At 39.0% G+C, this 27,009-nt stretch overlaps 1 protein-coding gene and 1 long non-coding RNA gene across 3 annotated transcripts in view; one reads left to right on the top strand and one right to left on the bottom strand.

The window, feature by feature from the left end:
* Window positions 1–27,009, bottom strand: part of SSBP3 (single stranded DNA binding protein 3) — a 245,416-nt gene that overhangs the window by 205,470 nt on the left and 12,937 nt on the right. The window lies entirely within an intron of this gene.
* Window positions 12,677–26,175, top strand: LOC116509052. The gene is made up of 3 exons (XR_004255455.1): window positions 12,677–13,020; window positions 13,380–13,543; window positions 26,035–26,175. It is a non-coding gene; the product is annotated as an uncharacterized LOC116509052 (long non-coding RNA).

The following is a 27,009-nucleotide window of genomic DNA, read 5'->3' as shown; positions in this document are numbered from 1 at the left end:
AGGTATACAAACCCTAAACCAAATTAGCATTTTTGAACAACTGATAGAAGAAAAATGGGTTTTAAAACCTATGCCTTATTGGCCCAAAGAGGAAAGGTCTCAGTACTAAGTTCTGTTAGTTGCAGTTTTCCCCTGAATTCCTATGCAACTAAGTTCGAGTTCAGAAGCATCCTTTAAAATAAATACAGAAATGGTACATTACAGTGTGAAGAAAACTAAGCAAGTGTTCAGTTATAATGTGTGACATTAACGGTTTGCCTTTATTTAAGGTTTTAACGGGATCTGATTTATCCTACCATGGAAGGATGTGTGTGCAAACATTTAACAGATCAAACTGAGGTTGCTCACAATTACACTCCACTTGGGCATGAAGGTCAACACTCTTTCAAAATGAGAAGCATCTTTATGTCAAATGAACACAAACCATTTTACAAAAAATAATAAGACGAACAGCAGCCAGGAAAGAGTAAGTAAGGTGCTTCTCGACGATGCCACGCTCATTTTCAACATACAAGATCAAAACATTTCAGCTTGTACAGAAAGTTCGCCTGCGACACAGTCTGCGTTTGGACTTTATCTTGACTTTCCAGGCTGCCTAGTCATGCCTTTACAGCAGGCATCAGGGGCTGGTAAAACCTATTCTGTGGCAATCGGACCCAGCGTCCCCCTTAGGCACCTCCTGCCTCTTTTTGGAGGAGGAAGAAGGCAGGGAGGCAGAAATAAGTAAGAATGCAACCCTAAGGAGAAGTGCCTGGCAGCCATGCACGTCAGCAAGCGGGCAAGGCCTAAGCTGCCACACAGCAGCCACCACCCAGCAGGAGAAATGACCGGGTGTGTTGGGGGGGGAGGGGGGAGGGAGGAGGGAAAAGAGAGACAGAGAGAGGGAAAAATACTCTTTATAGTCTGTATTTTTCTTTGTACTCCCACTGCCTCCCTCCCCCCTGCTTAATCCCCAGGGCAACAATCAGTTATGCAGATTGGCCCTCCCCCACCTCCTTCCATATTCTAGCCTGGCTGCCCTGCATCTGCTCTAGGTCGATCCCCCCAAGAGGAGGCTACCTCCCTATTGTTCAGCTTCAGGGAACACAAACAGTCCCACCCTCCCTTCTCCTCCTTCTCCCCCCTCCCCTCCCCTCCATTCCACTTTCTTCCTGCCTATGGAGCATTTCCCTTCCACCCTCACCCACCTCCTCCCCTCCCTTCATACATTTTAAAACCAAGGCTTTCTTTAAAAGCACAGCATCCATAGGTTCTTTTACCATAAATCATGGTAAAAAATTATAACTCTCTATTCTGACATGGTAAAAGGGTGCCCTCAAATCATGTTCAGAATCTATCTGTGTGTGTGTGTGTGTGTGTGTGTGTGTGTGTGTGTATGCGCGCGCACGCACATGTGTGTGTGTGTGCGTGCATGTGTGTGAGAGAGGGAGGGAGGGAGGGAGAGGGGAGAGAAAGAGAGAGCACTTTGTATGGAAAGCTGAGGCTTCTTGACTAGGATTTTAAAAAGGCATCACTTCTTCTGCACCCTGGAAAGGTTTTCTGGTAGGTCTGAATTTCAGAATCCATTATGCACACAAAAAAGTTAAACCATGTTCCAACTGACAGTGCTTCTGTACACACCTTCCTTTGCACAAGCCACTTCAACATTACCTGCAAGAGAGTTGCCAAACCAGCTTGTTAATTATCTCCTTCAGTTCCCGGGACTACATCCAAAAACACACGAATTTCTGCAAGCTATGAAGTTTATAACATATCCAAACCTGCTTTCCAAATGTCACCACGTTTCCATCTATGTAGAAACATGTGCATTATCTATATATGTTATTGGTAAATTAGCAATCCTGGTCTTGTTTCTGAGCAATACCATACACAAATGACAGGATTCAATCGGGAGTATTATTGTAGCAAATACCGAGGAAGACAAAGACAGAAGAAAAAACTCAGATTTAAGTGTTCATTCTTTAAAATGAGTAAGGGACGTTATAAAACAGCACAAGGTTTAAAACCCACAAATGCATCCACATATAATCTCCTAAAATACAATTGCAGCAAAAATTATACTGTTTTAAGTAACTGGACTTAATTGTTTAAAAACTAAACCCTTCAAGAAATCAATGAAGTGTTTTTTTTAAAAAAAAACTGCGCCAAAACTAAGATTCTAGAAATTATTTTTTCCTCAAATCACATTGATTATTTGAAAGTTGAGCATGCGAATGGAAGCCCTGTATTATTACTTCAAGCAAACGCTAAGCAGCTTGACTAATCCCATGGTCTATTGGGACATTCCACCTTTGAGCAAATAGTATACAGATGTAGGTTCTGTAACCTGTGTCTGGACTGAATCATCAATATGCCAAAAAGGAAATCTACTGATATAAAAACACACGAAGACTTATAGTGTCAATAACCTCAATTTGTATCCTCAGAACTTCTATCAACAATGCTATAACCAGCTAGGGCTGCTCTCCAGAAAGGAGAGATGAAACCTCTAAAGATAAAACAGAAATACATTAACTTTTACAAACTTTCAGTCTTTTCATGACAGTTCAATGAATTAGGAAACAAAACAAGCAGTAGCCAAGTCCAGAACAAAACTTTTTCTCAACCCATCAGTTACTTACCTCCTCTTCATTTTAAAATTTAAGACTCATCCCCAAACCTTCATTTTTTTTTCTCAAATGGGAACAAAATCTGGACATTAAAAGATTTTGTGGAATCTATATAGCATGCAGGATTTATTTCATTTTATAGCAACATAAGCTCATGACAAACAATTATAAAACACAATTTTTCATTGTGAAATTTTGGAGAGCATCAGACAAAATGCAAGACCTACTCTTTGTAGAATTGCAATCCACTATAAGGGGTTTAAAGTTAAATAATTGGATGGACAACAGCAATATTTGTGTCCAATGCAAAGAGCTTACAGTTACTGTTGAAATCCTCTTATGTGTAATGTAACGCTTGGTATTAAGAAGAACTGTTCTCTCCACAGACAAGCTTCACTTGCAGTGGGCTATCACTTTACAAAATTCAGAAATTTTCAAGTATTGCCAAAATAGATCCCAGATACCATCTAAGCCGGCCCTGCATATCTTTTGACCTGCCAAATCAAGAGCAGACCATTTTTAAATATATATATATAATTCTTCCTCCTAGAGCAGTATTGTTCAAATTTGGCAACTTCATGGTATGTGGACTTCAACTCCCAGAATTCTCCTAACAACATGTTCCAGACAGCACACTCCAAGAAAATTCTGGGAGTTGAAGTCCACATATCTTAAAGTTATCAAGTTTGAAAAACACTTTTCCAGAGCAATTACAAGATTTGGAAATGTTACAATTAAACCAACAATGCCTAAAAACCATAATGATAAAAAACACACAGGTTCGGTAAAATCTTTTTTAAAAAAAACAGGAAAAGACAACAATATACCTCTGTGTGTGTGTGTGTGTGTGTGTGTGTGTGTGTGTGTGCGTGCGTACGTACGTACATACATACATACATACATATATACACACAATTATTTTCTGAAAGATTATAATAGTTTCCACGTAATTCTGGCAAACATTAGAATGCATCAAAATCAGGAAATAAGTCTAGTGGTGCCACATTTAAACAAATTAAATCTATTTATTTATTGCAATTTTACAAACCACCACTATAGTTATATTTTTGCCCAGCAAACAGCATTTGCCTGGGTCAATCAAATTAACAATAGCAGTAGTAGACTTATATACCGCTTCATAGGCCTTTCAGGCCTCTCTAAGCGGTTTACAGAGAGTCAGCATATTGCCCCCAACAACAATCTGGGTCCTCATTTTACCCACCTCGGAAGGATGGAAGGCTGAGTCAACCCTGAGCTGGTGGGATTTGAACCGCTGACCTGCTGATCTAGCAGTAGCCTGCAGTGCTGCATTTAACCACTGCGCCACCTTGGCTCTTTGGTAACAGTGTTACCAAACTTCTTTGCATACCAAGTAACAAAACATAGGCTGCTCTACAATCATAATTACATTGTGAAGGTGAAAGGCCCAAGCCTAGCCATAAAATATTATTTTTTTGCCATGCTCCTTCAGATCTAAGGAAAAGACAAGAATAAGTACACCAGCACCACACAGGAGTCACTGACTCATTTACCTCCTGTAGACAATCCTCCAGAAGCATGTATATGACATACTTATTGGATATTTTTTTCTCTCGGATAGGATTTATTTATTCCGTACACTTCCAGTTTAGTGGCCCGGCATGGGGAGGGTGCACTTTTGTCTATTTCTTATTGCTCTAGCTTTATTATAAAGTACCAGATTAAAAGACAACACCGGGACTCCTGTAGTGAATTTAACCCACATAGAGTTCTTCTGACTACGGTCTTGCCTTTACTTTTGTGTAGGGAGAAATGCATCTCTCCACAGAATGACTGACACATGGTTCACAATTCTCATACCTACAAAGAATAACAAGGTTAGTTGGCAATATGAAGAGGCTGTGGGCGGACTATGGCTTCCTCTTCTGTTAGCAGCTCTATCAGTGGAGGCCTTGCCAGAGTTTCTTGGCAGTGATCACTAATGTTCTAAGGCAATGTTCTCAACTTCGGCAATGTGTCCAAAGATGTGTGGACTTCAATTCCCAGAATTCCCTAGCCAATGTGCTGGAGTTGAAACACACACACTTTGAAGTCCATTGAATTCCCAGGCCAGCATACTGGAATTGAAGCCCATACATCTTAAAAGCTGCCAAGGTTAAGAAAATCTTCTCTAAGGAACTCTTAATAGCTGCCATTTTAACTTCCCAGGAGGTCAAGGCATTCTAGGAAATTAGAAAGCAGGTACACTTAACTATTTTATGATGGTTGGATTCCTGAATAAAATTGGGGGTAGTGGAGGTGAAGGAAGGTGGAAATAAGTAGGGGGACCAGGCAATGACAAGGGAAGAGAGGCCCAGTAACTGCCCAAAGAGGCTGAATACAGACAATATTACTGATTGTGTTAATTTCTTAAACAGCAAAAAAACCAACTCTTTGATTTAACCATTCTTGGTTATTAGGAATTCTACCTGTAAATTCTTAAAGCCTAGCTCCATGAATTCTGGCTCTGGTGATGAGGGAAATGTTCAACATAGATACAAACTCCTGTGTAAATTATTCTGGCGATTCTTTTGCAGATTTAACAACAATCAACATATATGCGATTCTTGAATTCTACTTCCAAAGTGACTGAGATTAGAAGCAACTGGTGACATGTAAAAATGAAGAACGCCATACAGGAGTCGCTAACTCATTGATCACCTCCTGTAGACAATCCTCCAGAAAATAATGTTATCACTATGCATTATTAGAACCAGGCAACTCAAGGCTGCACAGAAGCCAAAATTTTCATACAACTAAGATATCCCTGTTTCTCAATTAATTTCAATTAAATTTGAGGACTGCCAGGAAAGGCAACTGATGGGCTAGCAACTGTTGTCTTTGTTTATTTTTTGTATTGTTTATTTTAAACTGTCAGCTGCTTATGATATTATGAAAATAACACCAGCAGCCCAATAGACAAGAGGCTTAGCTTCTGTAATTTTTGATCCTTACAAACTTTTAATCAAATGGGTAATTCTTAGCACATATCTTGGGAGAAATCTGAACCACAAAGCATGAAGTGTAAGTGGTAGGTCATGTTCAGAAGATGTAACCAATACAAAGGATACAAGTCAGCTGGTAGAAATATTATGTGCAGCTCAGATCTAATGATGGAAGGAGAGAAGGAAAGAGTGTTTCACGTTAACCATTGTAACAAAGTGAAACGTTGAATATTTGAAGACTGGAGCCCCCGGGTCAAAATAAAAATCATGCCTATATATCACTGCCATTCACAGCTTTGTACAGAACTGCAAACAAATGGGGTTCCTTCTTATCAGAAACAGTGTTCTAAACCACTAATAAGACAGCATGGTTTTGGCTTCACTAAAGAAATTCCATCACATTTGATAGATTCTTGAAAGTTTATGTGCACACTTTATGTTGACTGCTGCCAAGCTTCTCTTTTTAATAGTCAGAACTTTTATTCTGCCACAAGTCTGAAGCTACCTTAATGAAATGGCTAAATGCAAACTCTTACTCAGCTCCATAGCATTCACTTCACAAACTTGATGGCCAAATCCAAAACTGTGTGCTGGCAGATTATTCATGCACATTTGGATAAGAAGCAGATCTCAGAATTCATTGGCAAGACTCAAAAGAATACTAGGTATAGGTTGTTTGCAAGCATGAAGAAAAATATCCTAGCTTTCATTACAACTTCATGTCAAAAAGTAGCAATTGCTATTTACTTTCTTCCAGGCAGTATGAGACTCCAAGGAAACGCTACTCTTTATTAAATTTAGATTATGCTATCTTTTCTTCAGGAGCCCAAAGTAGCAAGCATGGGGATCTTCCTTCATGTATCCAAACAACCCTATAAAAGGGGGTTGGGCTAGGAAAGGAAAACAGGTTCTAAGTTACCCAATGAGTTTCCATTATTAAAGGTAAAGGTAAAGGTTCCCCGCGCACACATGTGCAAGGCGTTCCCAATTCTAGCGGGCGATGTTCATCTCCGTTTCAAAGCCAAAGAGCCAGCACTGTCCAAAGATGTCTCTGTGGTCATGTGGCCGGCATGACTAAACGCCTAAGGTTCATGGAACAGTTACCTTCCCACCAAAGTAGTCCCTATGTTTCTACTTGCATTTGTACATGTTTTTGAACTGCTAGGTTGGCAGAAGCTGGGACAAGTAACGGGAGCTCACTCCATTATGTGGCGCTAGGGATTCGAAGTGCCGAACTGCGGACCTATTCCTGGGCCCCACACTCCATTCCAAAGGGATACCAATCTCAATGGCAGGAAGGAATGGGGCATGACACAATGAAGTATTAGAAAGCTTGGACATCCCTCATTTCTATGCCCCTTTAGTCCTATGCCCAAAGCTAACTGCTCTTCACCTTCCTACTAAGGTACTCAAAGACCTAGAGGCAAGCAAATTATCTTTGCAGGGCTGATCTTCCTTCCCCAATCAATAAAAACAAATTGTTCTTGCAAATGCTCCCAATATTTGCTTGCTCTCACTGCAAAAAAGTCACAGCATTATCAGGACAGTGGCTGTTTCTCCTCCTTGCTCCTCCCACCCTGCTGCTTCAAGAGCTTAACCAGGGAACATGTCATCAGCCATAAAGGATTTCCCTCCCCCACGGTAGCAATAAACCAACAAGCTCTTCAGTTTAAAGAGACAGCATCTTTCCAATCTGCCCATTTGGTGTTTGTGTGCTGAAAACAAACAGGGGGAGGGGGGACGCACAGGAAACCTCTTCTCTTGCTTCCACATCCACCCTTTGGGAGCTTACAGTCTGCCAAGCTGATCTATAAGACAAAAATATCGTCTCCAGTTGTGCTGCGGTTGTTATGATTAGCTACTGGCATGATCAGAGCTGCAACCCAACTCCAAAGGCCTGTCCATCTCACTGAAATACACTGGTGGCTGATTGCAACATACATTCATGTGTTTGTTGTCTGTTTACTCAGAACCTGAGGAACAGGTTTTGCAGCCCGTCATGGCAGATGTTATCTGAATCTCACTTCAGTCGTAGCTGCTGGGAAGGACTTGCTGACTCATGGAAAAGGCCTGTGGTTGATTTCAAATTTACCTAGGTCTTCTCAGAAGCTGCACACTCAGAGGGGAGGGAAGACGAGAGGACTTCCAAATCCCTGAGGATGAAGCCACTTAAAAAAAAATTAAATTCAGGATTTAACCAGCTTGCCTTTCAAACATTCAACAAACGCCAACAAGATAACCCATGCACCATGCCTGTGTGTGTGTGTGTGTGTGTGTGTGTGTGCGCGTGTGTGTGTTTACATGAGCAGACCTGGGAGCCATTTGCTGTAAATGGCAACAGCAAAACTACTGGGCTTGCCATCTGTCTCTTAAAAACAAATGTAATGAGTTTGCTTCTAAATGCTGCAGCCCATACCCTTTTCCCTTCCATATGTGACTGAATCTACAAAAACGGCAGCATTGTTTTTAAAGGGATGTTTTGGCTTTCCATGTTTTTACTACACAGGCACAACTGCACCTTTTACCCAATTAATTTGCTTAGATTAAGAATACATTTAAACACATTTGATCAATCAAGACAGTGTTCTCGGTTAATTGGAGAGATGATTATTTTTAAAATGTTTTTGTACAAATATTTACAAACATCATCAGTGACAAGCTGTAATGTTTGTAGGTAGCTGAATTAAGCCTCTATATTAAATGCAACAGCAGAAGCGTACTTTGGTTCTCATGCAGTAAAGAAAAGCTTCTGCTGCGGTGTTTGATTTTGGCTTAGTGTGTTGTGCACATCCAGTCCATTCAATAAACTATAGCTTAGTGCAATGGATAAACTGGGCCATAGCCTCTTTTGAGGTAGAAGTTGCAAGACGCATGAGCCCTGGCTGTGATTTATCTCCAAGTCACACACTGGGTTTATGCATGCTGGTAGCAATGGAAGGTTGTGCAACAATTCACCTTTAAAAACGTTTCCTGTTATGCCAGTGGAAATATGCTCTATCCTCCATTCCCAGCTTTTGGGAAATGGAAGCTATATTTCTCTTTAAGTATAGTTGCATAGGGATTTAAGAGGGGAAAGGGGAAAAATGAACGTTAAAGAAAAAAAGAATGAAAAGCCTGTTGCTGTTCTTAAAGACAAATTCATCTAAGTCTTTCTTAGAATCTGATTGTGCAGGTTGCTAAGTGGTTTTTCTCTGGTCAGCTTTCATTTATTTTTCCCTATCTGGAACTGGGTATGTCAAGTCTAATGAAAAGAAGGACTAGAGGTGACATGACAGCAATGTTCCAATATCTAAGTGCTGCCACAAAGAAGAGGGGGTCAAGATATTCTCCAAAGCACCTGAAAGCAGGACAAGAAGCAATGGATGGAAACTAATCAAGGAGAGAAGCAACCTAGAACTAAGGAGAAATTACCTGACTGTTAGAACAATTAATCAGTGGAACAACTTCCTTTCAGAAGTTGTAAATGCTACAATGCTGGAAGTTTTTAAGAAGATGTTGGTTAACCATTTGTCTGAAGTGATATAGGCAGGGTATCCTGCCTAAGCAAGGGGTTGGAATAGAAGACCTCAAAAGTCCCTTCCAACTCTGTTATTCTATTCTAGACTTTTCTCTGCCTCTTCTTTGCTACTTTTTAACAAACCTTTTATCCTATTCTTTACTGCCTCTATTTCACTTCTAAACACCTCTCTTATCGGTTCCTCCCCTTTACTCAGACTACTGTCTCAGAAATCTTAACCTTTTCCAAATAAAACCATGCATTTATTTGATGATTACTGGTAATTCAATTTATGCAAACAATAGCAACTGATGAAAACAGTAACTTAAGTAGAATTTGTTTATTCTTGAAACAGAATCTGAACAAGATTTGGAGGTTCTTTTGATCCACCTTTGACTTGCTTTGCAACTGCCCCTATGTCATGTTTTGGACATTTTGATGCAAACACTGCCATTCTTAGAAAGAAAAGAATGAAGAAATCAACCAGCTTTATTTATTTATTTCCAAAGATGCATCCAATTTAAAATATGCATGGCATATACCCATGGTGGCAAACCTATGGTACACGTGCAGCACAAAGAGCCATCAGGACATACGGCCTCACTGGCTCCTCTTCCACGTTCCTTTGCACACACATGCGCTGGCCAGCTGGCCTTCACGCACATGGGAGCACCGAAATCCAAAAGAGCAGCGTTCCAGTGCGCATTAGCATGCTGGCACCCAAACTTCCAGGTTTCTACTGCATACAAGCATGACAGCCAGCTGTTTGTCAGACATGCGCTCGGGTCGGAAACCAAAGATTTGGGTGCTGGTGAGTGTATGCGCACTGGCACTGCTCTTTTCCAGGTTGAGGCACTCCTGCATGCGCAAAGGCCAGCAAGGCCTCACGTCCCTTGCGAGATGGTTTTGCATGCCATTTCCGGCAAGCAAATTGGCATGCGGTGACGAAAAAGGTTAGCCATCACTGACATATACTATTTGATAGTAAGCCTGCCTCCAATTTCTTTTATATGCCTAGCAATCCATTGATTCTGATATATTATGCATACATCTACATCTAAATCATATTAATTCTTCCAAAACAAATCATACATATTTTATGTAAATGCAGGCCGGTTTACGTAGAGAACCATATGATTAATCCAAATTCTTTTCAGAAGAAAAGTTCAAGGAAAACCGTAACCATGTCTCAGGTTAATTTACTATCAGGAACAGTCACATCCAAGCAACATGGATCAACCGCTTGATCCTTGTAAGACAACTTTTCATGTTTCTTTGAGATATAAACCCTATGACAATTCAAGAAGACAGTGACATGTCCCTTATCTGTCTTCTTTATATTTCTGTAGTCAAGTCTGAAGCAAGTCTAAGTTGCCATTGCTCCTTGTAGCAGACAGTAGGAAAGCATATGCATATCAGAGGCCCTAGTGCTACATTTATTTATCTGTCTGCCAATAAGCCCTATGAACTCATCTATATGACTATATTTTTGACAATGGCAATTTCAGATGATGAAAAAAGTTTTGAATGAGTCATAACTGCTTATACTCACCTTATACTTTTGCCTCCTTTAAGCAGGATTTCCAGGGTTTGACCACAGAGAAAACATGTAGGAGCCCATGTTACTGTGGAACAGAGAAAGCATGCATGTACCCCCTGAGGAAAAATCCTCTTTAAAACCAGTTGCAATTCTCCTGATGACTATCATCCACCTGCTGCTCACATTTTGCATAGGCTGAAGGTGTCCCTTTTATCCAAGGGTGAAATCAACTTACCTTCCCTACCGGTTCGCAAATGTGAGCACACGGCTCACCTCTGCTCAAGCGCAGGACCTTCTGCACATGCACAGAACATCAAAAATGGGACGCCGCCACCACTACTAGTTCGCCTGAACTGGATAGAACCAGCTGAGTTGCACCACTGCTTTTATCCCCAAATTTGCTATTCTATGAATTGAAAAAAAGCAGTGGGATGTTCAAAATAAAGCTATTTGTAAGAGAGAAGTTCATATACAGATCAGACATCATTTAAAAGATGCAAAATACACAATCCCCAAAACTTTTCCAAGCAATTTCCCAATTGGTCTCTCTGACTTCAGAGGACCAAACTAAATAAGAGAATAGTTGTGTTTGTTATGGTATCAAGGATAGGAAAGAAGGCTGGGAGTTGGAAAATGAGAGGAAATAAATTTAATAAGCCAAGGGAAGTAGATAAGTTCTGATCTCTTAAGCCCCCAGCCTACCTGGCTGATTTTGGATGAGATCAAAAGAGTGACACCAGGCCAGTGCATGGACAGAGACCTCCACAGAATCCCTGAACAAGGCAGTGGCAAACTACTTATGTATCATTTCCAAGGAAAACTCTATATCCATGTCCATGAGGTTACCCAGAATCAAACATGACTCAAAATTATTTGACACGAAACATCTTTATTTGAAAAGTTACACCCAATTTGTTTTAGCAGTTCTCTTTCTTCCTCACAACCTATATAAACAAATGTGGTTATTACCATCATATCCAGTTTGATACAGAAATATTAAAGCATGTACATACTACTTCATTCTCAGGTATACTATAATAGCAATAACCAATGCGGCGTCCTCCAGTTATTTTATTCTGCTACTTTCTCAACCCCTGGTCAACCTGGTCTAGGCAGCTGAAATCTTGAACACCAAGGATGAGAAGGGACTGCCAAAAGTGCATACCAGCATTGCACTAGCCCTCCCTCATTCTTTTACCAATAGCACCCTAAGATGATAAGTAAGTACTTGCTGCAGCTTTCAAGACAGAAGTCCAGTAAGTTACCTCAAGATACTTTTAACATCTCTATTTAACTTGGAGAAATGCTAAAGTTCTGTCTGACAGAAAATGACTTTGAGACTGTCTTCATAAAGAAAATTCAAGTACAAAATAACACAGTTGCTGGATTCATCCATTAACAATGTGCTAGGATTTACCCTTTTGTCTTCCTAATGATACTTAGTGGTTCTAAAGTCTTTAAAGAAAAGTTTTGTTCAGTTGCACAGTTGCACCATTCTCTTATCTAGTGTGTTGTTTATTAGCAAATCATTTGGGAATGGAAAACCAAGTTTTGCATATTTTCTGCCTACCTGAAAAGAACCTGGTTAATCTTATCTTGGCCCCCTAAGTAAAGAAAGGCCCTAGTGAATACTAGAATGACAATGACCATCAGGGAATATCAGATTCATAAACTCTACTAGGAAGCCAAAAAAAAATCGTATGAGAAGACTACATCAAATCATTTTCATGCTGTGGGCCAGGAAAATAACATGATTATATCCACCCAGACACCAAAAGTCTGAGTAGAAAGCATCTTTTCCTTCATCTTAAGGTAAAGGTAAAGGTTCCCCTAGCACACATGTGCTAGTCGTTCCCGACTCTAGGGGGCGGTGCTCACCAGCACTGTCTAAAGACATCTCCGTAGTCATGTGGTCAGCATGACTAAATGCCAAAGGGGCATGGAATGTTGTTACCTTCCCACCAGATGTGGTTCCTATTTTTCTACTTGCATTTTTACATGCTTTCAAACTGCTAGGTTGGCAGAAACTGGGACAAGTAGTGGGAGCTCACCCCATTACCCGGCGCTAGGGATTCGAACTGCCGACCTTTCTGATCAACAAGCATCTTAGCCACTGTGTCCCTTTATCCTACCTTCTTCTAAAACCTGCTGCTGAAACTCTTATAACACTTGGCCACAGATTTAAGCCAGTGATCTCCACCCGAATCTTTGCTCTAAACAAATAATTACATTACTCCATCTTTTTAAAGTTGCTGTTACCGAATTATAAGCAAACACATCTGCCACCCGCTTAGAGATCAAGGTTTCAAAGACCGAGTAAATGGAATGCATCAGAAAAATCAAAAGGATTGTATTGAAATGGGACACAGAAAATGCGCTATCAAAAAGTAGGATAAAATCCAAGCTTCCGAGGTAAGGAAGGAAATGATCAGCAGAACAGGAAAGTCATACTCATATTCACACACGATGCAACAATTCAGGCAAAAAGCTTCATTGTCAGCTTTCCGAAAGGGAAAGAACAATTCCTCCTTACTTCTCTCCCCATTCCTGCATGATTGGGATAGGAACACGAAGCAGGAGCAAAGACTTCTCTGGCTTTTGTGTGTGAATGGCTTTGAGCTTCTTTGTTCCCCTGAAAGGACAGGCAGAAAGGAAATGAAGGAAGGTTTACAAGATTTGTATTTACTCAGAGCTACAAATCTGTCAGCAGCTTACAGACACACACATCCACGCACACACACCCCTTCACAAACTTCTTTTTCTTCTTGCAGGGGTGGAGCTGAGGTCAACTCAGAAGGACAAAATGCATTCAAGAGGCCACCACTAGCATAGCCAAAGGAACGGGACCCACTGCCCTGAAGCAAAATGGTGTGGATATGTCTGTGAGAGGGGAAAACATTGGAAGGAGGAGAGATTTTACACATGTTCTGCAAAGGTGTGTACCTGCGTTGATGAAACGTAAGGTTTTGAAGTCAGCCGAAGAGTCCTTTTTTTAAAAAATGCATCTTTTCTTCAAACCTTATTGAAAGTGGTGGAATAAAATGGGAGTGTAGAGGAGGATTGGAAAGGAGATGATTCACTTTGATGTCATCAGCATCATCACCACGTCTGTTAGCTAAGACTCTCCGGTCATTTTTAAATAGGGCGAGTAAGAGATGAAGAGACATACAAGTTCCCACTAATAAACAAACCATACCAAGAGCATCAAAAGCACAAATGGATTTCTGAGTTGCTACTGTATTTTAGCAACCAGACCTTTGCCTCCCACAAGTGTTTCCTCTCTCCCTAAACAAGTACACCCAGCAGCTGACTTAACAAATTGAACATTTCAGCATTAAAAATATCCCCTGCCTTCCTCGGAAAGAAAAGGCAAAAAGAATCAAGTGAGGTTTATCTTCTTCCATTGCCCTTAAAGTAAATGGTCAACAAAGTTTAATTAATTAATCAACTTAGCAGAACTTAACTAAGGCTCTTCTCCTGGACACCTCCCTCCCTACTCAACTCCAAGGCACTGACCACCACCTATGGGTCTACCCAACCCAAACAGTTCCTAGATTTAGAGACAGATCTCTGGAGCTTTTGTGGAACCAACTACATTTTGCTTTGGTTTCTTTTTCCAAATCGACACCGCATGTTGTGAGGTGGGGGTAGTGGGGGGTAACGTCTGTTTCCATTTGAAACTGTCAAAATTAGCATGCAGTAATTAAAAATCACACCCTTTCTCTTAATAACCTAACCAGCATGATACAATCAGGTTGTGCCAACTCTTTAATCTAATTGACTAATTACAGATTTTAATTTAGTCAGTTACTGAACAACTGTTGACAATTTGTTTTCATTAGGGACAGACCAGGATAAATATTTAGGCTCCCCAATCACAGAGACTATAGCAAAAGAGCCTTGCCATGACCTCTTGGTTTACTGCTTTGAGGGTTTTGTCAATAACAAGTTAAAAAAAAAAGGAGCAACTGCTTCCAAACAGCCATCCATTCTTGCAGCTCCTATGCAGTTCAAATAACTCTTACCTTAAGAACATGAGTTCATTTGGATGACAAATAAGGACCTGCTTCAAAGAGACAATCAAAGCTTTTAACGCAGCCCAATCTTATCCCAAGAACACAGATGAATGAGGGCATTTTAATAATGCATTTTTTATTCTTCCATAGCAAAAGTCACTGCCACTGGTTTATCAACCAGGGATTATTATATGAATGAAAAGTGATTCAACCAAAGTTCATTTTTTAAGGATTTAAGTGTCTACCTTGGAATAATGGATCACAAGATTCGTCCCTTTCGTAAAAGAGAAAATTCTGTAGCTTCTTTCTCCAATAACATGGCTTGTGAAGTATATTCCTACACACACACACACACACACACACACTGCATTGTTTCAGAACTATTTAACAAGGCATACTACAAGTCTTACGGCATATCTCTTCTGCATTCTTTTTACAAAAAAAAAATGTTGAGAAAACCTTAAAAGACATTTTACCTTACAGCATCCTCTTCCTTGTGAAAAGGCAAGACTGCTTTTCCCCGATAAAATTAAACGTTAACAAATGATCTATATATACCACAGTTTGTACAGTAACCTGAAACTGTACAACACCCATTGCTAAACACATCCCTAAGTCTCTTAATCTCTTTGGAGCAATCTTCCCAAACCAGGCACTCTCCCAAGGAATTGGGGACTAGAATCTCAGAATCGACTGACTGATGGGAATTGTGAATGTTTCAATCTCCAAACACTCAGGAGCTACCCTATTTATTATTGTGAGTGACAGAAGATTCTTAAAACTTAAACCTACTGCAACCTTTTAGCAGAAGCTTCCATATTTTGCATTTGTAAACTATGTTCAAATGAATTTCCTGCAGAAACACCCTAACACCCAATTAAAACACTAGGCAAGATAGGAATTAAGAGTTCTACTTTCTTTTTAGAGTTCTACTCTGTGACTTTCTACACCTTTACACATCCATGTAAGTGAAAAATACCTAAACAACAATAGATAAACTTCAATGGTTAGGAACAAACATATCACATTTAAATCAAAATCAAATTAAACTAACTATTGTTTAGAATAGTGAGAGCTCAGCCCATGACTGAAACTGACACTTTGCGCAACATTTGTACAAAGCAGAAAAGGGAAACATACAGGTACTGGAAATACCAGAGTTAAACAAAGCTTGCATGGTAATACAATCCAACCATCGGCATTGCTGTCGATTTCATAGCTTTCATTAGTTATACCAGATACTTTTGTCCTGAACTTTATAAACTTTCAACCCCTGCACATGTGTTTACCCTTCACCAGTAATATCCATTACTGTCCACTTGCTCTTGACATAATGAAAAACATTTTGAAATTTTAATAAAATAATAATAATAAAAGATCATAATTATTTATAGGCTGCTCTTCCCGGGGACTGTAACCAAAGAGATCAAAGTATATTTAAGTATAGACATTGAAATAATAATAATAATAATAATAATAATAATAATAATAATAATAGAAACTCCGCCATTGCCGGTCCCAAGCCCGGATGAGAAAGGAGGAAGGTTGGGATCAGGTTGGCATCTGGTCCCGTAAAAAAAACCCCGCCAACCCATACAATATGGTGAAAAAAACAAATAAGAATTCCATACCGCATCGGTCGTCGCGCGGGTTAACAAGGGCCGCGGCGGATGTTGGGGTCCCTGGACATCCGTCGACAAGTGGGCTACAAGTGGACCAGCCAACAAAACGACAAAAATATAGTGCAGATGAAAACCGTGCCATAATGGCCTGTTACTACAACTCAGAGCCAGAAAAAAGAGGCTATTTAAAGCGAATGTATGAATTATGGAAACAACAATATCCAGATTCAAATGTTAGTGAACAACGACTAGCAGATCAAAGGCGATTTATTATACGGAATAAAGTATTTAGTGAAGTTGAACATGAGGAAATTCAGGCAAATTGCAAAACCCAAAAAACAATATCACAAGCGGAAATAACTGATATTCAAGACACAACTAAAGACATTATAGTAGAACTCCCAGAAGAAGCTCTTGGGGAGGAAATAACATCACCACCACTAGAACCAGTTATCACTGAACCAACTGATGAACTAACTCAAAAACAAAAAGAATTGAAGGATAAGATCATGGAGCATTTTCTGCTTAATGAGGAAAGGCAACGTTTACCATCACTAAAAACTGTGCCGAAGAAAATTTTGGCCCCTATCATGAAAATGGTTAATGAAGTGTTTTCAACAATTGAACCAGGATCCATCTTGGAAACAAACCAGTTAATGTACAGCGCAGCTGTAATAGTCACTAATGAACTAGGCATTAAAATTAAAGTACCTAGTCATACAACAGAAAAAGCATCAAAGCCAAAGTGGAAAATCCGTTTAGAACAAAAAATAAAAAAATTAAGGGCAGATGCTAGTAACTTAAAGAACATGCATGAGCAACAGCTTAAAAACAACAAAATCATAGATCGGCTAATCAGGAGATATAGATTGGATACAAGAAACATCAATGAAGCTGTAGAAATTGTAAAACAGCAGATAACAGCAACAGCTAGAAAAATTGAAAGATATGAGGCACGAATCATCCAATATAAACAAAATCAGCAATTTCGATCAGACCAACGGCGTTTTTATCAAAGTCTTAATGTAAATGGTGACACCAAAAGTGAAAAACCAGAAAAACAGGCCACAGTTGAATTCTGGAAAGAATTGTGGGAAAATGCAAAGGACTACAACAAGGAAACAAAGTGGATACATGACTTTGAGAAAAGCATTGGCAACAAACAAATGCAAGTATTAGAAATAACAACTGAGATGGTCAAAAATCAAGTTAAAAAGGTAAAGAATTGGACATCACCTGGAAAGGACCAATTACATGGTTTCTGGCTCAAATATCTGACCAGTTTACATGCAATATTGGCCAGGCAACTGAATGAAATTTTACAAAAGGGCCAAATTGATGAATGGTTGACAACTGGAAAAACATACTTGATTCAGAAAGATCCAACTAAAGGAACAACACCTGAAAACTACAGACCAATAACATGCTTGCCAACAACCTTCAAATTACTCACAGGCATTATTGCAGATAACATGATGGATTATTTGGAAACAAACAACATCTTGCCAGTAGAGCAAAAAGGCAACAAAAGAAGGAGCAGGGGCACAAAAGATCAGCTTCTAATTGATAAAATGATATTAGAAAATTGTAAGAACAGAAAAACGAACTTGAATATGGTCTGGATTGATTACAAAAAGGCATTTGACTCACTGCCACATAGTTGGATCATAAAATGCTTAGAAACAACTGGCATTAGCAAAAATATTACATCCTTTACTGAAAAGGCAATGAAACAATGGAGAACTGAGTTGGCAGTAGGGAATGAGAGCTACGGAATGGTTAATATCAAGCGAGGAATTTTCCAGGGTGATTCACTTTCACCTCTTCTTTTCATCATCGCAATGATCCCACTATCAGTAATCTTAAAAAAAATGAAATTAGGCTACCAAACAGCCAAAAAAGCTGAAAAAATTTCGCATTTACTATATATGGATGATTTGAAACTCTATGGAAAGTCAGAAATAGAAATCCAATCATTGACAAATACAGTCCGAGTATTCAGCACCGATATTTCAATGCAGTTTGGCATAGAAAAATGCGCCACTGTATCCATAAAAAGGGGCAAAATCACTGCATCTGAGGGAATTGAAATGCCCAATGGCCAACTAATTAAATGCAAAGAAAATGAAGCCTACAAATACTTAGGCATTCTGCAGTTGGATAACATCAAGCATGGAGAAGTAAAAACTATTGTCAGACGAGAGTACACCAACAGAGTTAGGAAAATTTTGAAATCTAAATTGAATGGTGGAAATACAATCAAGGCCATAAATACCTGGGCAATACCAGTTATAAGATACACAGCTGGCATAGTTAACTGGACACAAGCTGATTTGGACCTTTTGGACCGAAAAACCAGGAAACTAATGACAATGCACTACAGTTTACATCCACGTGGTGATACTGATAGACTATATCTGCCCCGAAAATCAGGTGGCAGAGGATTATTACAAGTGAAGCAAACAGTTGAAGAAGAAAAACATGCACTGGCTGATTATTTAAAAGAAAGTCAAGAACATCTATTAATCGAAGTAAAGAACAAAAATCTACTGAAGGCCCAACAGACAAAACAAGAATACAGAAAAGATGTGATAAAATCAAGAATGGAGAGTTGGCAGAACAAAGCACTGCATGGTCAATTTCTGGAAAAAATAAAAGATAAAGTGGACAGGGAACAAACTTGGTTATGGTTAAAAACAGGTACATTAAAGAAAGAAACAGAGTCACTAATCCTGGCTGGGCAAGAACAAGCTATCCGCACAAATGCCATTAAGGCCAAAATCGAAAAATCCTCTGATGATGCCAAATGCAGACTTTGCAAAGAAGCTGACGAAACTGTTGATCACATACTCAGCTGCTGTAAAAAAATCACGCAGACTGATTATAAATTGCGGCACAATTCAGTAGCACAAATGATCCATTGGAATTTGTGCAAAAATTATAATATTAAAACAGCAACAAACTGGTGGGAACATCAGCCTGAAAAAGTCACAGAAAATCAGATGGTCAAGATCTTGTGGGATTTCTGTATACAAACTGACAAAATACTGGCGCATAATACACCAGACATCACACTGGTTGAGAAAAATAAGGTCACAATCATAGACATCTCAATACCAGGTGATAGCAGGGTCGCCGAGAAGGAACATGAAAAAATCGCAAGATACCAGGACTTAAAAATCGAAATTCAACGACTATGGCACAAACCAGCAGTGGTAATTCCAGTGGTAATTGGCACACTGGGTGCTATTCCAAAAGCACTGGAATTACATTTAAAACAGTTAAAAATTGACAAAATCACCATCAGTCAAATGCAAAAAGCCGCACTGCTTGGATCTGCACGCATATTACGAAAATACGTTACGACGTCCTAGGCCCCTGGGTGGGGCCCAACTAGTAACCAATGCCAAATCCGGCGAAACAACTGGCCGCTGTGATAGAATTGTATAATAATAGAAAGGATGCTGCAAAAATTCAAGAGGAACAAAGGACCAACTGCTGATTGACAAGCTAATCCTAAAGAATTCAAAGAAAAGATGAACCAACCTATTCATGGCTTGGATAGACTATAAGAAAGCGTTTGATTTAGTTCCCCATAGCTGGATCAAGAAATGCCTGAAAATCTTTGGCATCAGCAGCAACATACAAAAATTCATGGAAACTTCAATGAACCTCTGGAAAACCAAGCTTATAGCTAATGAAGAACTGGGTGAAGTTGAAATTAAATGAGGCATTTTCCACGGCGATTCCCTTTCATCCCTACTTTTTATACTCTCAATGCTACCACTGACAATCATTTTGAAGAAGATGAACTATGGATACGAATTTGCAAAGAAAGGACTGAAAATTTCGCACTTGGTGTACATGGATGATTTGAAGCTGTTTGGTAAAACAAAAGCTGAACTGAATTTATTAATTGAAAGCACAAAAGAATTTAGCCAAGACATTGGTATGCAGTTTGGAATTGACAAATGTGCAACAATGGCAACCAAAGCAGGCAAGGTCATAGAAGATGATGGAATAGAACTTGAGAATGAAGAAATGATAAAGGCAGTAAAACCAGAAGAAGGCTACAAGTACTTGGGGATTTTAGAGGCCTCTGACTTAATGCATAATAAAGTCAAGGAATTAACTTCAGCCAAATACATTCGACGAATACGCAAAATATTAAAGTCCAAATTGAGTGGAGGAAACATCATAAAAGCCATAAATACGTGGGCTATACCTGTGATTCGATACTCTGCAGGGATAATTGACTGGACCCAGATTGAATTGGACAATTTGGACAGAAAAACAAGGAAGCTTATGACAATGAATCATGCTTTGCACCCTAAAAGTGATGTTGACCGATTATATCTACAAAGAACAGAGGGTGGTCGAGGACGCCTACAAGTAAAACAGACTGTGGAAGAAGAAAACCACAGCTTGAATGATTACATCCAGAAACGTGAGGAACCAATGATTAAGGAAGTAAATAAAGGAGGCCTTTTAAAGACAACTAAGTCAAAAGCTGAATATAAAAAAGAAGTAATTGAGAAGCGAGCTGAAAATTGGAAAAACAAAGCTATGCATAGCCAATACTTGAAAAGTATTGAAGGCAAAGTTGACCAAAAGCTAACTTGGAACTGGTTAAGATCAGGAGCACTGAAAAAAGAAACAGAAGGCTTTATTTTGGCAGCTCAAGAACATGCCTTAGCCACAAACTGCATGAAGGCAAAAATTCAACATGTTACCACCAACAGTAAATGTCGCCACTGTAATGAGAAAGACGAGACAGTTGACCACTTGATCAGTGGGTGCAGCAAAATTTCACAAACTGACTACCTACAACACCATGACCGCGTTGCTAAGATCATTCACTGGAAATTGTGCCAAAAGTTTGGATTTGACTACAGCAAAAATCACTGGGAACATCAGGTTCAGAAGGTTTTAGAGAATGAGAAAGTCAAAATCTTGTGGGACTTCAAAATCCAGACTGACAGGCACTTGGCCCACAACACACCTGACATAACAATAGTTGAAAAGAAAAAAGTATGGTTTATTGACATTGCAATACCTGGAGATGCACGAATTGAAGATAAACAGCAAGAAAAAAATCACAAAGTACCAGGACTTGCAAATTGAAGTTGAGCGACTGTGGAAAAAGAAATCGTGTGTTGTCCCGATTGTAATTGGAGCCCTTGGAGCAATACCCAAAGGGCTACCTTGCTATTTGGAAATTTTAAATTTATCAGACTTGAACATTCTGATTCTACAAAAAACCACCCTACTTGGAACAGCTTATATCCTTCGATGTTACCTTAACAGTTCCTAGGTCCTTGGTTAGGACTCGAGCTGTTGAGCTACCAACTAACCCCAAAGGCTGTGAATCTCACCAAAGATTAACCATGCAATAATAACAATAATAACAATAATCATAATAATAATAATTCCAGTGATATGCTACTCAGCTGGAACATCAACTGGACTCTGGCTGAACTGGAAAACCTGGACCGGAAAACACACAAACTTTTGAACATGTACCACGCTTAACAGACCTGCCAAGAAAAATAGGCGGCAGGGGGCTATTGCAAATCCATCCCGTAGAAGAAGAAAAATCAAGTTTGAATGATTATGTGAACCAAAGTAGAGAAAAATTGCTGTAGGCTATAAAAATGGAGAACAGCATAAAAACAACTGAAACAAAGGCAGAATATAAGGAAAAACAGCTGGTTGACAGATTAAATAGATGGAAAACCAAAGCTTTGCATGGACAGCACTTGAAAAACATTGAAGGAAAATGTGATGACAACTTGACATGGACATGGCTTAAGATGGGAACTATCAAGAAATAAACGGGTGGTTTAATACTGGCTGCTCAAAAACAAGCACTACAAACTAATGCCATGAAAGCGAAGATACAAAAATCCACTGACAACCCAAACTGCCGACTTTGCAATAACAAAGTCGAAACTGTTTCACATTTAATATGTGAATGCAGCAAAATTGCACAAACTGATTACAAAGCTAGACATGACCGAGTTGCTAAATTAATCCACTGGTCACTATGTAAAAATATGATTTACCTGTATCCAGAAAGTCATGGGAACATAAAGTGGAAAAAGTTATCAAAAATGAGAAGGTGAAGATCTTGTGGGACTTTGAATACAAACAGATCGTCATTTGGAGCACAACACGCCAGATATTACAGTTGTAGAGGGCCAAAGTGTACAGTTTATTGATATCGCTGTTCCTGGAGATGCCAGAGTCAAAGAAAAAGAACTAGAAAAAATCATGAAATATCGCAACCTGGCCATCGAAACTACACGGCTATGGATGAAGCATGTAACAGTGATACCCATTGTCATCGGACACTTGGCACCATGTCCAAGAATTTTACAAGATACATCAACAAATTGCAGCTTCCTTCAATAACACCAGCAGAACTGCAAAAAACTAAGCTACTCGGAACATCTTATCTTTTAAGAAGGTACTTGATTGATATCTAGGGTGCTGGCAGCAAATCGTATCAACCATTAGCACCAGTCACTGGTATTAGTAATGCATTTTTGAATGTTCAGTTGGCTGAGTTTCATGTTTAATGAATATTAATAATAATAATTAATAATTATATTTCATGTATATAATAATTGTCAATAAGACAGACAAAGAAATCTGGGTAGTGGATGTCGCAGTGCCTGGGGACAGCAGAATAGAAGAGAAAGAACTGGAGAAGATAAAAAAATACAAAGACCTACAAATAGAAATAGAACGACTATGGCAAAGGCAAGCAAGGGTAGTACCAATAGTAATAGGCGCCTTGGGTGCAGTCCCAAAACAACTGGAGCACCATAGGCATTGACAAATTTGCCATCAGTCAATTGCCGAAGGCAGCTTTACTTGGAACTGCTTCTATCTTGCGACAATATCTGTAACACCATCAAACATCCAGATTTATCGATCCTGGGTCCTTGGTAAGGACTCGATAGGTAGACAAAAATGTCAAATATAGACTGAACATCTGGCTTACGGTGCAATGATTAATAATAACAATAACAATAATAATAGAATAACTATAATATCAGTAAATAGGCAGTAATAAAGAACTAGCTCTTCACACAATACCAAAAGAAACAATGCAAATAAGCTGACTTGATACAAGAGCTCTGACTGGAATAAAACTTTACAGATATTAAAATATGCTATACTCAAGGTCAACTATATCCAAATGGCAACAAAGTCTTCTCCAAACACAGATTCACATCCTTACTCTTTACATACCCCTTATCAGCCTTTCCTGGACTTTTTTTGCTTTGTCCCTTTTTCCATCACTAATTTGGGAAGTTAAGTATATCAAGTTATTAAAGCCATCAACTTTGATTGTGTACTCAGCTGCTTACTACCTGTTTGGATAATATTAGAACATTAAGCCCCAAACTTGATCTTTCTTCAAGTACTGATTAACTAAGGTTGTAACCCTAATAAGCTCTGTGAACAGACTTACTTTTGAGTAAACAGGCATAAGAATGCACTAATTCTCTCCACAAATTATGTTGCTTCCACTGGAGAAAGAAACTGCCTTTAATTTTGCATTTCTCCCTGCAGGGATGTGAATAGAAGCAGTTTGGCCAAGTGCATTCTGGTTTATTGTCAATGTGGAATTGTCCAAACTAGAAAACATGGGAAATATCATCTGAACAGGCCTAGTATTTAAGAATTCACAGTCTTATGCTTCAAACAGAAGTGCTTTATATGTATCTAGTTAGATGGCTATCTTTGATATTTTTCCCATTTCTTCCACCTTCAGCACGTCTACCAACTACATCAGCGGTCCCCAACCTTTTTGGTTTTGTGGACCAGTGGTGGCAACAGTGGCGGGGGGAGGAGAGGGGGATGGTTTTGTGCAAGCAGTGGAAACGTGCACTTGCAGTTCCATTTGTGCAAGTGGCAGGTGCATGCAAGTGCGCTCATTCGCCACTTGTGCAGCCCAGTTATGAATGGGCCACGGCCCAATATCAATCTGGGGCTTGGGAGTTTGAGACCCTGAACTAGAGCATCGGGGACATTCCATGGGGGTAGGGCAGCATGTATGCTTATGTATTTCATCTACCAACCATCCCAATAAGCAGAAGCACATAAATCTATTGCCCTACAAATACCCAATTGTGGCTTTAAAATGTAAAACAAAAGAAAATTAAAGTCAGCAACAGTTCTTAAATACTTCTTTCACTTATTTTAAACCATGTTAATTTCAATCAGATGTTTTTCATTAGGAATAACAAAGAACAGCTCACCATTCGCTTGCTTATTTATTTCATGCTCATTCCTAAGTTTTCTTTACAATATTTGTCAACCATGTCAAGTGGGTGTGAGAATTACCCTACAAATTATTATTATTATTATTGTTGTTGTTGTACAATTGTATCAAATTGTATTATTATTATTATTATTATTGTTGTTGTACAATTGTATCACAGCGGCCAGTTGTTTCGCCAGATTTGGCATTGGTTACTAGTCGGGCCCCACCCAGGGGCCTAGGACGTCGTAACGTATTTTCGTAATATGCGTGCAGATCCAAGCAGTGTGGCTTTTTGCATTTGACTGATGGTGATTTTGTCAATTTTTAACTGTTTCAAATGTAATTCCAATGCTTTTGGAATAGCGCCCAGTGTGCCAAATACCACTGGAATTACCACTGCTGGTTTGTGCCATAGTCGTTGAATTTCAATTTTTAAGTCCTGGTATTTTGCGATTTTTTCATGTTCCTTCTCAGCTACCCTGCTATCACCTGGTATTGAGATGTCTATGATTGTGACCTTATTTTTCTCAACCAGTGTGATGTCTGGTGTATTATGCGCCAGTATTTTGTCAGTTTGTATGCGAAAATCCCACAAGATCTTGACCATCTGATTTTCGGTGACTTTTTCAGGCTGATGTTCCCACCAGTTTGTTACTGCTTTAATATTATAATTTTTGCACAAATTCCAATGGATCATTTGTGCTACTGAATTGTGCCGCAATTTATAATTAATCTGCGCAATTTTTTTACAACAGCTGAGTATGTGATCAACAGTTTCATCAGCTTCTTTGCAAAGTCTGCATTTGGCATCATCAGAGGATTTTTCGATTTTGGCCTTAATGGCATTTGTGTGGATAGCTTGTTCTTAGTGACTCTGTTTCTTTCTTTAATGTACCTGTTGTTAACCATAACCAAGTTTGTTCACTGTCCACTTTATCTTTTATTTTTTCCAGAAATTGGCCATGCAGTGCTTTGTTCTGCCAACTCTCCATTCTTGATTTTATTACATCTTTTCTGTATTCTTGTTTCGTCTGTTGGGCCCTCAGTAGTTTTTTGTTCTTTACTTCAATTAATAGATGTTCTTGACTTTCTTTTAAATAATCAGCCATTGCATGTTTTTCTTCTTCAACTGTTTGCTTCACTTGTAATACAAACAAGTTTTATTATTATTATTATTATAAATTATTATAAATTATTATAAATTATTATAAATTATTATTATACAATTGTATCACAGCGGCCAGTTGTTTTGCCGGATTTGGCATTGGTTACTAGTCAGGCCCCACCCAGGGGCCTAGGACGTCATAACGTATTTTCGTAATATGCGTGCAGATCCAAGCAGTGCGGCTTTTTGCATTTGACTGATGGTGATTTTGTCAATTTTTAACTGTTTTAAATGTAATTCCAGTGCTTTTGGAATAGCACCCAGTGTACCAATTACTACTGGATAATTATAAATTATTATTATTATTATTATTATTATTATTATTATTAAGCTTGTTCTCCACAGATAATATGCAATGTGGGAGTTAATACTCAGAAGACAGGTGGAAGAATTATCCAGCAACTGCCAAGGACATCAAGGCAAGCATTACAAGATGTTTTAAAAGTCATGGCCCCAAGATCATAGATTCAGTCCACAAAATTTTATTGTCAAGTTTCCTTAGTAACATGTTTCAAGAATCACTCCGCTAACCTTCAGGGGAGTCCTAAGTAATTCATTATATCGAACAAAACTGAATTCTGTTCTAAATGAAAAACATGCTACTAGGAAAAAGTTTTTAAAAGTGTTGCAGTCTCCGTTCTCTAAACTTTCATATATTTAAATGAAAGGAGAAACCCAGATCAGAAAGTGAAAATTTGAAACTGTAAAAGGAAGCCCCCAAACACCTTGCTATGAACTGTCTTGTGTTATCATAACGGAGTCATAAGAATGATCATCTCATTAGTCACAGTACCTTGAAGGTCAAGAAGTTGAGAAAAGAAAGGATCCTCTGATTTCAGGCTAAGTATGGCCAGTTTAAGCATGATGACACATTATCCAGATGTAGAAGGGGTTATTTATCCCCTTAAAAATTGTAAGGTTGAAGGACATGATACACTTATTCCCACAGAGGTTCTTATTAAGCCATAAACAAGGTACAACATCCAACATAAAATAGCGGCATGACCATTTAGCATAGAAATTATGTTTTCCAAGCAGAAAGGCTATTTTAATTGCAAACCTTGCAATTGTTTATAAGAACCAAGTTTCAGTTTGCACCTTCTACACCCACGTAGCATCTGTACCAGGTTTAAAACTGAGCTTTCATTTAAATCCTATTCCATATTTTTCCCGTGTACTGTTTTCTTTATTGGTAAAGTAGCTAGCACCCCTCACTCAACCAGATAAACATGGATATCATTCTGAGTTGAAAAAGGTGCAAGCTCTTTGGCAGTGCTGAGATGGGAACAGAAAACAGTATCCATGCTTTAGCAAAGCAAT

Source organism: Thamnophis elegans, chromosome 5 (assembly GCF_009769535.1).
Source record: "Thamnophis elegans isolate rThaEle1 chromosome 5, rThaEle1.pri, whole genome shotgun sequence".
NCBI lineage: Eukaryota > Metazoa > Chordata > Lepidosauria > Squamata > Colubridae > Thamnophis > Thamnophis elegans.
This window is presented reverse-complemented; position numbering and strand designations above follow the sequence as displayed.